General features: G+C 44.8%; 1 protein-coding gene across 1 annotated transcript in view; it reads right to left on the bottom strand.

The window, feature by feature from the left end:
• Positions 1-2,764, bottom strand: part of magixa (MAGI family member, X-linked a) — a 66,872-nt gene extending 64,108 nt beyond the window's left edge. The window contains exon 1 of the mRNA XM_033629693.2: positions 2,291-2,764. The gene's annotated coding sequence lies outside the window, so the exon portion shown is untranslated. The remainder of the gene's footprint in view (positions 1-2,290) is intronic.
• Positions 2,765-14,534: the final 11,770 nt, after the last annotated feature.

Genomic DNA, 14,534 nt, shown 5'->3' on the forward strand with positions numbered 1-14,534 from the left:
TCTTCATTAAGAACAAACATCTTCTTCTCCTCAACATCTCCTCCTCTTCCTCCTCCTTAATAACACCCTCTCCTCTATATACACCTCCACTCTCTAAATATATGTCCCATTCTGTGTGACCCCCACCTTCTACTCCTCCTTCTCATAAAACACCTCCTCTTCAATAAGAATGAAGGACTTCACCTTAATAACACCTCGTCCTCCTCCTCTCATTCTGAGTGACCCTTACCTCCTCCCAAAGTACACCTCCTCATCTGTAAGAACAACTTGCACTCATGCACTCTCATTAACACACCTCCTCCTCCTCCTCTGTAACATACAGTCTGATTACTCCTCACTGTGTTACTTCCTCCTGATGATTCACCTCCTCTTTAATGAGAAATAACCGCACCACCTCCTTCTCAGCCTGCTCCTCACAACAGAACATGTGTAGATACATGCACTCCCATTATTACACCTTAACTGCACTTTACTCCTTACAGCACGTGAAGGAGGAGGTACATTTAGGAGCATGTATAGATGCATGCACTCCCATTATTGCACCTCCTCCTGCTCCTCAGTAACATAGTGTAGTCTATGTTTACTCCTCAGTTTGTGTTACTTGCTCCTGATGATTCACCTCCTCCTTCACAACCTGCTCCTCACAACAGAACATGTGTAGACATGCACTCTTGTTATTACACCTCCTCCTCCTCCTCTTCCTCTTCCTCCTCAACAATACCTCCTCCTCTATATGTACAACTCCTCTCTCTTTATAAACCTCCTCCCATTCTGAGTGACCCTCACCTCCTCCTCCCCTGCTCCTCCTCAGTAACATACAGTCTGTTTACTCCTCAGTTTGTGTTACTTCCTCCTGATGATTCACCTCCTCTTTAATGATAAAGTAACTCCACCTCCTCCTTCACATCCTGCTCCTCAGAATGAAACGTATGATTACACGCACTCTCATTATTACACCTTAACTCCATGTTACTCCTGAAAGCATCTCCTCCTTCACAGCCTGTAGGAGCATGTGTAGATACATGCACTTTCATTATTGCACCTCCTCCTCCTGCTCCTCCTCAGTGACATACAGTCTGTTTAGTCCTCACTGTATTACTTCCTCCTGATGATTCACCTCCTCCTTCACAACCTGCTCCTCACAACAGAACATGTGTAGACACATGCACTCCCATTACTGCACCTCCTCCTCCTGCTCCTCCTGCTCCTCAGTAACATAGTGTATGTTTACTCCTCACTGTTACCTCCTCCTGATGATTCACCTCCTCCTTCACAACCTGCTCCTCACAACAGAACATGTGTAGACACATGCACTCTCATTACTGCACCTCCTCCTCCTGCTCCTCCTGCTCCTCAGTAACATAGTGTATGTTTACTCCTCACTGTGTTACCTCCTCCTGATGATTCACCTCCTCCTTCACAACCTGCTCCTCACAACAGAACATGTGTAGACACATGCACTCTCATTACTGCACCTCCTCCTCCTGCTCCTCCTGCTCCTCAGTAACATAGTGTATGTTTACTCCTCACTGTGTTACTTCCTCCTGATGATTCACCTCCTCCTTCACAACCTGCTCCTCACGACAGAACATGTGTAGATACATGCACTCTCATTACTGCACCTCCTCCTCCTGCTCCTCCTGCTCCTCAGTAACATAGTGTATGTTTACTCCTCACTGTGTTACCTCCTCCTGATGATTCACCTCCTCTTTAGTAAGGAGTAACTCCACTTAATGCACCTCCTGCTCCTCACATGCACTCCCATTGTTGCACCTCCTCCTCTGCTTAATGCACCTCCATCAGTCAGTTCCTGTGTGAACCTCCTCCTGCTGCCATTCATTAGAACCGCTGAGAGCAGACAAAGAGCAGCTTCTATAGCACACACACACACCATGTAAACACACACACACACACACACACACACACGGTGTCACCTCACACTGATCCCAGAGCAGCTGGTAGTTTACAGTTGTGTTTTACACGGTGACAGATGAGACCTTCAGGTGCACACACACACACACACACACACACACACACACACACACACACACACACACACACAAACGGTGCACGGAGGGATGGATGGAGGATGTGACCGACAGCTCGCAGCTCGTGTGTCCGGGCAGCGGGCTGCATGTCTCGGCTCAATGTGCTGACAGCGCCGTTTTACCTGCACGAGCACAAACACTCCGACAAACCGGGTTTGTCGGTCAGAACGGCCAAGAACGCGCCCCGGAGCCTCGTGCCACACACAGGGTACAAACAAACCGGGATCCCGGTGTTCCGTTACCTTCATTGTTCCTGCCGTTTTCCTCCGGTTCCTCCAGCCCCGCGCGACGCGTCTCTTCTCCGCTCCCGTTAAAAATCCTCTCCGGGCTTTTAGTGTATTGATCGCTCCCTCGGTGCTGCTGCTGCTGCTGCGTGCATGCGCGAGCGTGCGCGGAAAGAGGGGGCGCGTGCACGCGTGACAGTGCGTGATGTCCACTGCAGGTAAAAACGCAAAGCGCTGAAAGGTGGAAGATCACACACACACACACACACACACACACACTCTGTGATTGTGTGTGTGTGTGTGTGTGTGTGTGTGTGTATGCGTGTGTATGTGTGTGTGAGGGCCGCAGCAGCTTTACTACAGAGAGAGAGAGAGCAATGACCAGTTAATGTCTCTCCACCATCCTCCTCCTCTCTCTGAGAGGCAATAAGGAAAGACAGAGTGATGATAGAGGAAGTGTGTGTGTGTGTGTGTGTGTGTGTGTGTGTGTGTGCGTGGAGGGGGGCGGGGCACCAGGAAGGAAAGAGGAAGGAAGTGAGAGAGAGGAAGCTCCGCCCCCAGAGGGAGGGGTCTGTGATGATGAGGAGGGTATTCAGGGTGATAGGCTGACATCAGCGTGTGTGTGTGTGTGTGTGTGTGTGTGTGTGTGTGTGTGTGTGTGTGCGTGTGTGTGTGTGTGTGTGTAGACAGGGCTGTAAACAGAGATCCTGACGTCAGGAGTCCGACCCCCCTCATCGTCAGATTTTGAAACCAGAATTAAAAATCTGTCCTGTTTTTATGCACATTTTCAATTTACCCATAAAAACCCTGCAAACCAGAGACACAGTACATGATGAAGAAGATGATGATGATGATGATTTGTTTTTATTTTGTGTCACACACACAAACGTGCCAAACCCTCATGGGTTAACAACTCAGGGTGATATGGCCAAAACTCAAATTTTTCATGACCATCCAATCCAAAGAAATCAACACAGACACAGGTCATGTGACTGTAAGGTGCGGCCCTCGTGTCTTCATATACAGTAAAACAAGAAATGACCCTCATTCTCAACTTCACTTTAATTACTCAACAAACAAATTATGTTTGCATGTTATTATGTAATGGAAGTATGTTTAAACAGCACTGTGGTTACTGTGTGATCAGGATTAGGTGCAAAAAACATTTGGTTATGTTTAGAAAAAGCAGTGACGTCTCTGTATCACTGTCCCAGCTGGGTAAACACCAGCTGTTCCAAAACAACCCAGACGCTCAAGAACTAACCCTGCAGTTCCTCTAATGTCCACTAGAGGCTGGCTCCAACAGTGAGTCAGTCCCCACAGACCTCCATGTTCACATGTAGAAATAAACATGTTTACAGCCTGGTACAAAACAGTTTGGTCTCTGGAGCTCATTTCAACATTCATGACGACTGTACAGACTGAGTTTATATAGAACTCACCTGTTTGTATTTTATTAAGGATTAAAGTTACAGTTAATGAAGGGGGCGGGGCCTCTTTGAGTGACAGGCTGTCAGATCCACCCCTCGCTCCTCCACAGCCCAAATATGGTCAACATTTTCTCCTGGTCCCTGCGTTATAGATTAGGGTTACAGTTTCCTGTTCTGAGGTCTGAAGGTTTCTGTCCGTCACAGTGAAGTCTGATCTTCTGTCTTTGGTTGTTTGTCTTGATCAGTGATGAAGATGATCCAGTGATGAAGATGGTCCAGTGATGAAGAAGACCAACCAGAAACATGAAGACTCAAATTCAGACCGCCAGAGGTTTGTGACACAGACGTGTGTATAAAGGTGGATTTATGTGTGCGGGCATGACATTTTACACATGAGCTTCTTCCTGTTTGTCTGTGGGACAGATGTGACAGATGTGACAGCTTTGCACTAATGTGATCAACTTCTCCATATTTATCACTGGGGATGCACTCGATTAGTCGTCCGCCCCCTCGCTAGTCGGCACCAGTTGGTTAGTTGGTTAAACCTATTAGTGTTTTATTCATGTACAAAGCTGCTTAACTGTCATGCAGCCGCCCACCACTAGTGGGTGTTACAGAGCTGTCAGACAGCAGTCCCCCTCCCCACAGTAATGCACTGAGGTTTTGAAACAGCATGGTGAGAAATAGGAGAGATGTCCTCTCACAAAACCAGCGTGGTTTGGCAGCACTTTGATCTAGAAAATGAAAACAAGATAGCATGTAGGCTGTGTCAGAAAATAAACTGACATATAATCACTCCACTGGAACAATGTGCAACCACATTCAACTCAAGCATTTCAATGTTAAGCTGCACAGAGTGGCGGTGCTCGCCACACTCAGACCAATTTGACATTGTTCACCCGGAGATGTTGTGATCCCGCCCAGTCTGAGAAGATAACGCAGTGACCTCGCGAGATATGCTTCCACTATGCAAGAAACATCTCATCGATGCACTGGGACGCATCCTCAGTGATGTATCCTGGGGTCATTGAGTGTTTCGGGTCTCGCAACATCAGACACCCTTACCCAGGCGATCCAGCCGGGTGTGATCAGGCCCCAACTTGCATCCCAGTAGCAACCCACGGGTCAGCCCTCTGCGGCTTCACTTGCAGATTGGATGATCCTCTTCTTGGCCGCCCCTGTGATGCCCAATTGGCTGAGGACTTTGCAGAGTGAGTATCCTGCAAAGCCTCTACAGCCAACTTCTATGGGCTCGTAGAATGTCCTCCAGCCCCTGCCCCTGCTGTAACGGGGTGTCATAGTATCCAAATGCAGCACTCAGAGAGGCAGGCAGACAGTTAGTAATGACTTTAATTAAGCTTGCAGCAGACAGGGAAATGGAGAGGAATAATCCAGCAGGTAAAAATCGACACAGCACAAACACAGAGACCAGTGTGGCAACACAGCAAGAGTCTCTGCTTAACAGGGAGTCACAGGTTGTAAGGACAAAACTCACACTGTTGCGACAAGGCAGGAAATCTCCAAGCAGCCACAGGAACAGGCAGACAGAAACCAGGAGGGCAAAAGCAGAACTCGTGGTCGGGCACAGAAAACCGGCAATTACCAGGATTCAGGCAAGGTTGGCTGGTCAAAGGCAGGCAACAGGAAATCAGTCTGCGAAGTAGTGCTGGAGAGTCTTGCATGCAAAGAGGTGAAGAACAATCTGGCAGTGAGTGTGTGGAGAGCAGGAGTCTTTATACTGAGCCAGTAAGTGATTGAAAGCAGGTGAGTGGAGTTGGGCTGATGAGGTGGCAGGCTGAGAAGAGCAGATGAGCAGAGTTCCCTTGATGAGATGGGTGTGGCTGGCAGTCAGCAGCGGAACAGGTGGGGTAAACGGAAAAGTACTGCATGAGGTGAGCAGAGGAGCAGAATTGTGACACCTGCACTCCTCCATCAGTTCCTGGTACTTTGCGCGTTTCCTCTCATTGGCTTCCTCAATCCACTCTTCCCAGGGCACTGTGAGTTCCAGCATGATCAGATGTTTTGAAGCCTCAGAGGTGATGATCATGTCTGGCCGGAGGGATGTTGTTGTAATGTGCTGGGGGAACTTCAGCTGCTTTCCCAGGTTGACCTACAGCTGCCAATCATTGGCTGTGTGGAGAAGGCCTGTTGTTGTCTGTGGACGCACTCGTGGTTTCTCTTCAGCTTTGATGAAGGGGATTGTCTTCTTAGGAGCATGATGGTGTTTGCTGGTGCTGACGCTATGCTCTCAGCAACTGCTTTGAGCACCTGGTCATGGCGCCAACGATAGCGGCCATCAGCCAGGGCCTTTGGGCAGCTGCTGAGGAGGTGTTCTAAGGAGCCTCTTCCAGAGCAAAGGAGGCAGGAAGGTGTCTCACTCTTCCACCCAGGGATGGAGGTTTGCGGGGCTTGGCAGAACATCACAGACTACTTGCACAAGGAACCGGACGTGATGGAAATCTGCCTGCATGATGTTAGACCAGGTGACCTTGCGCTGCAATGTGCTCTCCCACCTTGTCCATGACCCCTGCTGCCAGAATTCAACTGCCCTGCTCACTCGCTCTCCCTCCACGCCTGCCCAGAACTCTTCCTGGAGTAGCTGGTGTCATTCCATGCCCCAGGCCTTGCTGATCTGGGTCTTTGGGAAGTAGCCCAAGCCTGCTCTTCCTGTTGCCAAGGTCCCCACCAGTGCCTTTTGCCTGAAGCGTGACTCCACCACCTCCACTGCCTTCTCTGCCTTCCATTTCCTCCCTGTCCTCACCTTAATGCTGGCTAATGACACCTTACAGTCCCGGGAATCTCTGTACTGTAGGGCTTCTCTCGTGCATGCCACCATGAATTCTTCCGTGAGACCGCTGAAGGGTAAGTGCACAGTGTTACTCGTCCCGTACAGTGCAGCGCTGGTGAGGCTGCAGGGAAGTCCCAGCCCCTTCCGAAGAAAGCCACTGATCTTCCTTCTGAGGGATTCCACTGTTGTCACTGAGACTGCGTAGACGAGCAGAGCATTTACCAGGCAGACCAGACTTGTCCACCTTAGTGAGCCAAGCTCCAAGCTCTTCATTGGACTTCTGGATGGCAGCAGAGTCTTTTAGGCTAGAGTCGAAAATCTTCAGTCTCAGGCAGTCTTGACCACCATGTTCATCGCAAGGGCGAAGAGGGTAACAGAGATGGTGCAGCCTGCTATTATTCCTTTCCCAAGGTGATGCCAGTCTGATGTTTCTGACCCAGAAGTGACCCTGAGCCTGAAATTGTTGTAATAATCCAGGATCAGGTCCTTGATCTTGCTGGGAACATGGTGGAGGTGTAGAGCAACCAGTTTGTGTTGCATCGACTCGTAGGTGTTGGTCAGGTCCAACCACAACACAGCTTGGTTGCCTCTGTTCTCATGGGCCTCTCTGATGAGCTGTGTGATTATACCAGTGTGCTCTAGGCAGCTGGGAGCTCCAGGAATCCCGCCCTCTGCACTGAAGGGTCAATGTAGTTGTTCTTGAGGAGAAACTTGGTCAGTCTCCGGGAGACGCTGAAAAACACCTTCCCTTCAACACTCAGTAGTGAGATTGTCCGAAACTGGTTGATGTTCTTCGAGTTCTCCTCCTTGGGAATCCAAACTCCCTCATGCGCACCTCCACTGGTTGGCAACTCTTCCCCTTCGCCAAATCACCTTCAAGGTCTTCCACAGGTGCTTTCCATTCCATCTATTTCTTTGACCCATTTACTCCAGTTTCTTTTATATTCTTCTTCTGTATTTCTTAACTTAAAAGTGATTCTTTCCATTTCTTTAATCTCTTCAACTGTTGATTTCCAGGTATTAATTGATGGTGATTTAACGTCTAACCAGTTTCGTGTAATTTGTTTTAATGCTGCTATATGTAATATTGTGTACAAGTATTTATCTCCTTCTTTATCACTTTCTGAAGGGATAATACCTAAAAGAATATTAACTGGTTGTAATGGCTTCTTTAAATGAAAAATACTTTTAATTTTCTCCTGAACTACCCTCCAAAATTCCTTCAGCACTGGACAGAAATAGAAAATATGTGCATGGTTAGCTTCTTGCTCTTCACATTCCCTCCAGCATTTAGCACTTCTTGATGAGCTATATTTGGATTTGATTATTGGTGTTAGAAACAGCTTCATATTGATTTTCCAGGCAAATTCTTTCCAGTATTTTGATTGTGTTGTCTTAAATATTCTCTTACATGCTTCTTTCCACTCTTCTTCCGAGATTGTAATTGTCAGTTCCATTTCCCATTTTTCTTTAGTATTATCCACAGTCTCCTTTGTTTCCTCTAAGATTTTATACAATTTTGAGATTTTACTACAAAGACTATTTCTGTTTTTGTTTATGAATTCCATTAAACTGTGCGTTTGCTGACTCTGTTCTTCCCTCTGTTTCTTTATGAGATTGCTCCTTATTTGAAAATATTGGAATAAATCATTTTTACCTAAATTAAATTTATTTGCTATTGTTTCAAAAGAGTCCAGCACATTATTTGTAATCAATTGTGAATACAGTTATCATGATAATACATACAGTTATACAGTTATAAATCTCAGTAAAAGCTTCAGGGAGTTAATGCAATATGTTGAGCTTGAATGTTCATGTTCACATTCATAGCACACGGCGCAGTGTCTCGTACTTCAGCGGCATTTAAAAATGAGATTAAAAGCTTCAAAGGGCTCTTAATACACACAATATTTTTTGGGACAATGTTTCAAATACAAACAATAAACTGCGCTGCATTTTGACTGTTTCCCTATTTTAGAGTAGTCTTAATTAAATTTTTCGTTTAGTCGACTGGGAAATTAGGCGCCAGGAACAGACCTATTTATCACAGACTGATATATGTACTGAAGAAAGACAGATATCTGTGGGCTGTGTTTGGTTGGTCCTCATCACATGACATGTGGTGCGCACAGCTGCTTTCAAAAGTTAAACTCGGTGTCACCCTGGCGTCCCTCAGCTGTTTTAGCGCACCTGCTGGGCATCTATATTGAAAACAATGAATTTGAGGGCGCAGCGTGTGTACGGCCCCTAAATCTGCAGTCAAACAATGTTCCTCTGTTTTCTGTTCATGTCAAGTATGTTTTTGTTGTATCGATTTGATTCACAGCACAGACTGTTTAACCTGGGAACAACTGCAGCTGGCTCAAACGTGATTGGTCAATATCATGCAGACTACAAACAGCCTACAACCGGAAACCAGGGCTCTTCCACTCTTCTTCCAGAGACAAGATCTCCGGGGTTTACCTACAGACTCTACATTCACTGAATGTAGAGTCTGTATATAGAGACTAAACTCCAGTTATTACTGTGATTTAGTGGCGTACCTCTGTAAAATTACTACCTGCATGAATTTCGCAATAAAATTCCAAATATGGTTAAGTATCACAGTGAAAGCCTGTGTGTGTTAATAATGTGATTTATATGTGAAATATTAGTTACATGTTGTAACTTCCTGGAAATAATTTGCAGTTCAGACTTAATTTTAAATTGCAAGTTTTCCTTCTGGGCATTTAACTTATTCTGTAAATTTTCGGTTGAGTAAGACGTCAGCGAATTATTAAACTCTGATAATATTCCGTTTCTCAGCTGTCTTTGATCGTCATCTTTTCTGAGCTGAGTGTCGGGGACTGCTCAGTACATTATTTGATTGACATTAACGAAGCTTCTTAGCTGAAGATAAATGTTTTCTGTTGAGGTTATAATTATCTCATCAGCTCATCTAATGACATCATGATGTCTGAATCTGTCAAATAAATGTTTTGGATTATTTTGCAACCCTTAGTTTTAGATGTTGCATCTGCTCCTCCTGGTACAAAGAACTGATTGCCCCATATTGGACTTTACTGTGATGACACTTGGTTCATTTAAATATTTTCTTTACATCAAACAATATCTTTATCGTGTGTATTACACTTGGATTTTTAGTTTGTTCTGTAGTTTTTTGTCTTTAACAGTGTCTGAGCACATGTATGAGTGAAGAGGTCATGTTAGACCACAAGGGTCCATTTCAGCTCAGTGAGGAGCATCATTTGCTGAAACATAGAGCATTATAAATCTCAGCTGCACAGCCCAGTAATATTGTGATAGTACTGTTACTTCAGTAAAGTATTCGAGTACTTCCTCCACCACAGAGTCCTCTGAGCCTCATCAGAAACTACATATCAGTTTGTAGTTTAAATACTCTGAACTGTGGTACTTGTAGTTTCTACAGAGTGTTTACTCTCTCTGAGGGATTCTCTAATCAATAGATGTTAAGTTATTGTGGAAGCCACCAGGGAACACACACACACACACACACACACACACACACACACACACACACACACACACACACACACACACACTCTCTCAGGTCCATTAGCGTCTCTATCTGCAGGCTGTCATATGAACTCTAATGATCACTTTATCATCTGCTCTGTGTGTGTGTGTGTGTGTGTGTGTGTGTGTGTTCTTTCTGAGCACCAATTAGAGTTTCAGAAGTACTCAGACCCTTCATATCAGCAGAGAAGGAATAATAGAATATAATCAGTGTGTTTACTTTAGTGTGTATTCAGCTGAAAATAACAATGGTTGTGTTCTTGTTCCCTCAGAATGAGCTGTTTATATCTCCACAGGGAGCAGGTCCTCGTCTACACAGATCACCACGTTGCACCTCTAAACTAAAACCACGGCTAATAATTAAAGACAAACTGGATCTAATAATGACTGTGTCGAAAATCACTCTGTCACTATGTAGTGAGCTCACCATTTTGTAGTTCTCTTCGAATGTATAGTGGGAATATTATACCTTATATATCGGACTCACAGTATCCCACAATGCACCGTGACAAGTAATGTATGTATCCCATCATGCATTGCACCAAAGGAACAGACAGACTATATGGGACAGACACCATGATGGATGAGAGCAGAAAGAGCAGCTGGATCACAACCTGCTGTTCATGTTGAACTTCTGATGACACGTTGAAGTCAGTTTTTCTTTGTGCTGTAATAAAGTGTCAGTTTGATGTGTCGCAGGTCCTGAAGAGATCAAAATAAACCTGATCGTCTCTGACAGTCACTGTACAGAGGAGGGCTAATACAGTGAGCTAACATTAGCATGCTGGGTCCTATTTTGTGCTACAATGGTGTAAGGCATGGAGTTAATTTTATTTATGAATTTGTATGGAAAAATCTCAGCACACCCAAAAACAGCAGATGCGTAGGAGAGAGGCTGCAACCCCAAAATATATAAGAATCAAAAAGGCTTCCGCACACTGTCTCACTCTCTTATTTTCATTTTATTTAAGCAACGTTTCGGTCGGTGTGACTTTCATCAGGCATTTCATTGCCATCACAGCACATCGTGAGGAGAGGCATCTCTGTGCAAAGTTTCATGTCTCTACCACATACGGGGCATGAGATATGCCCATTCAAAGTTTGACATTTCAATGGGTTGCTATAGCGCCCCCCTTTGGCCAATTGATGTAATATTGCTTCATTGGCATCCTCCCATGACCCTCTACCACTGTGCCAAATTTCACATGGATTGACCAAGTCAGTGAGGAGAAAAACGTGGAACAGACACACACACACACACAGAGTTTTCATCATTATAATACATCAGTATTTATTATTGATTATATTTGGTATCAATAATCTGAATTGTTAAAATACAACAGAGCTAAAAGTGGAAAACCTCAAAGTACAGATACCTTAAAAATATCACCTGAGTAAATTTACTTAGTTGCTTTGTTTCAGTGTTTTTTAGCTCCATCTCCTCCTCTCCTTCAGCTCCTCCTGTGACTCCTGTTTCTCCTCCCTGCAGCCTGTGTCACCTCCTTCTGTCCTCCTCTACATGCTTATCTCCTATCCTTCTCTTGTTCATCCTCCTCTCCTTCACCTCCTCTTGTTATCCTCCTCCTCCTCTTCTACCTTCAGCCCCTTCTCCTATGACTCCCATTTCTCCTTTTTTATTTTTGCTGCAGCCTGTGTCACCTCCTTCTGTCCTCCTCTACATGCTCCTCTCCTATCCTTCCTCTTTTTCATCCTGTTCCTTCTGCTCCTCCACTCCAACATTCAACTCCTCCTCCTCCTCTCTGGGTGTAACACAGTGTTTGTCCAGCAGGAGGCAGCAGAGCGCTGTTTACTCTCTCAGGGATGACATCATCCAGAGAGGATTATGGGAGATGGATTTATTAAAACGAGATTCAGACACAAAGAGATGATTTTATGTTTCAGCAGAGGATTTTTTTTTTTTCATAAAGAATCAGGATGATCAGATGAAACTTTATTTAAACAGCAGTGATTTACATGTTTGTTGATTTTAAACAGAAAAACAAAACAGTTTGTTTTTACATATATGTCATGTGACACACAGTGACTCTGTGATACAAGAATATTTGTTTATAATACTGAGTCAGTTCTTTTCTAACTCAGCAACATGAATCACATTCACAGTCCTGATATTAAAATACTCTGTGTGAACCTGCAGCTCTGTCTGATGTCACAGACAGACTTTATTATAAATACAGTTAGTACTCTCTGAAGTTTAAGTATTGATACCACGGCACAAAAAGAGTCAGCCAACATTTTAAATGATCATTGTTATTGATGTATTAAAGGGATAGTGCAGGTCCTTTAAGTGGGTTGTATGAAGCACTCGTCCATAGACAGGATGTGAAACACAGTGTCTGTCACGCCCTCAGTTTGGAGACGCAGCTGGAGTCGGACCTGTGAGCTCAGCGATGTACAGCTGTGGAGGGTCAGTGACCAAATGTGTTTCATACACCTAAATAAATCTGTATCAGATCAAGTGTACGTTATATTGAGAGTGACCTCACTGTGACATCACTGTGACATCACTTCTCTTCAGAGTCAGACTGCATTTAAAAAAACAGTGATTTAACGTCAGTGCTGCGTCGACATCATCATTCTCGCTGTGACCTCGTCACATGTCCACGTTTGGTCATGGACTTTCCACGTCCACAAATGACGTCCAAGGTACCCTGGGTGTGACCTTGACTTCTGAGCCTCAAATTCTAATCAGTTTATTCTTCAGTCAAGGTGGACATTTGTGCCAAATTGGAAGAAATTCCCCCAAGGCATTCTTAAGATATTGCTTTAAGTTCACAGTGACCTTTGACCACCAAAATCTAATCAGATCATTGTTCAGTCCACGTGAACGTTTGTGTCAAATTTGACAAAATACGTCGGCTTTTCGGCCGATTGAGCATGTTGAATCAGCGGCAGAGCTTGACGGTGAGAGAGATCACTCTGATTGGCTGTTCAGCTGATTGGCTGTTCAGCTGTTCTTCCTCCTCAGGCTCCACTTCACTCAGCTGCCCCACAGACCCGCTGCTTCTTCACACTTTAACCTGAATAACAAACCGGAGCTAGCTGGGAGCAGCTAGTGGAGCGTTAGCCGCAGCATGACCGGAGGGAAGCACAGCCAGTTAGCCTCCGCTAGTCTCTGAGCTAGCCCCGGCTCTCCGTTTGGATCCAACCGGAGCACCGAGCCCTGGTTTGTTATTCAGGTTAAAGTGGGAAGAAGCAGCGGGTTGAAGTGGAGCCTGAGGAGGAAACACCGGGACCGTCTGGATGTAATAGTCCGTGGAGGTGCTGCGGTGCTCGGCTGCACAGATAGGAAACCCCTCGGCTGACAGGATGTACCACTCTCTCACTCCGCTCTCTCTCACGCAGGCGCAGAACGTACGTGCTACTTGGCCGTCGGATGTAGTCCGTGTAGTGTGTTCAAATGCAACTGACACAGGGCGACGTGAGGCGACGTAGACGACGCAACAGTTGGCTTTCGTCACCGCTAGTTCTTTGATGTCGGCACCTTAAGGATAATTACCTCATACAACCCCACATCAGAAACTCCACACTTTGCTTTAATATGTGAGCAGTAATTTTAATACTTCATATACTTTCGGTACTTTAATCTTCAACAATCATATTAATAAACCGATCAGATGTTCAGATATAAAATCATAATGTGAAACATTAGCTGTCAAATAAACACAGTGAAGTAAAGAGAACAGTGTTTCTCTCTGACACCTAGTTAGTAGATTAAGTTACATGAAATGGAAAGTAAAAGTACCTCAATGTAATCCTTAAGTAAATGTACTTACTTACTTTTTACCACTGGTTATCTCACATAGTGACTTGGGGAACATGTTTTACTTTTCTTTTCTTTAAAATCTGAAACCACATGCTCAGAGAGGAGCTCAAAGTTTACAGGAAGTGGATGAGTTTCTGACAGGAAACAGCTGACTTTTATTTTGTCATTTATTTTGTATTTTATTTTGACACAAACAACAAACGACAGAGAGAAAGAAGTAAATCCTCTCTGAGAGTCCAGCGGCGGGATTATGAACGGATTAATACAGGAGCTTAGTGACACACGCACACACACACACACACACACACACACACTCTCTCTCTCTCTCATCCTGTCATCTCTGATCTGATGGAGACAGATAGAGTTTTTATCTGATCGTCTATAAAACAGTTTCTGAACTGAAAGAGGAGGTGAAGAGGAGAACAGGAAGTAGAGAAGGAGGTGAAGAGGAGAACAGGAAGTAGAACAGAACATAGAGACAGAACATCACACTGAACACGACTTTACAGCCTCGTTGAGGTGACGTTGAGTCATGTGACCGTGCTGTCATTCATTAGTCTGACTTCTGGTGACTGAATTCATACTTCAAAAATCATAAAGTGATGTTCATGTGTAAAAAATGATCTCACTGAACAGAACCTGTCAGTATTATAAACATTTGTTTGTCTCAGACTTTATTTTCTGCAATAATCCAAAATCCAATGGAAACATTTCATTGGTGTT

This window comes from Epinephelus lanceolatus, chromosome 8 (genome assembly GCF_041903045.1).
Source record: "Epinephelus lanceolatus isolate andai-2023 chromosome 8, ASM4190304v1, whole genome shotgun sequence".
NCBI lineage: Eukaryota > Metazoa > Chordata > Actinopteri > Perciformes > Serranidae > Epinephelus > Epinephelus lanceolatus.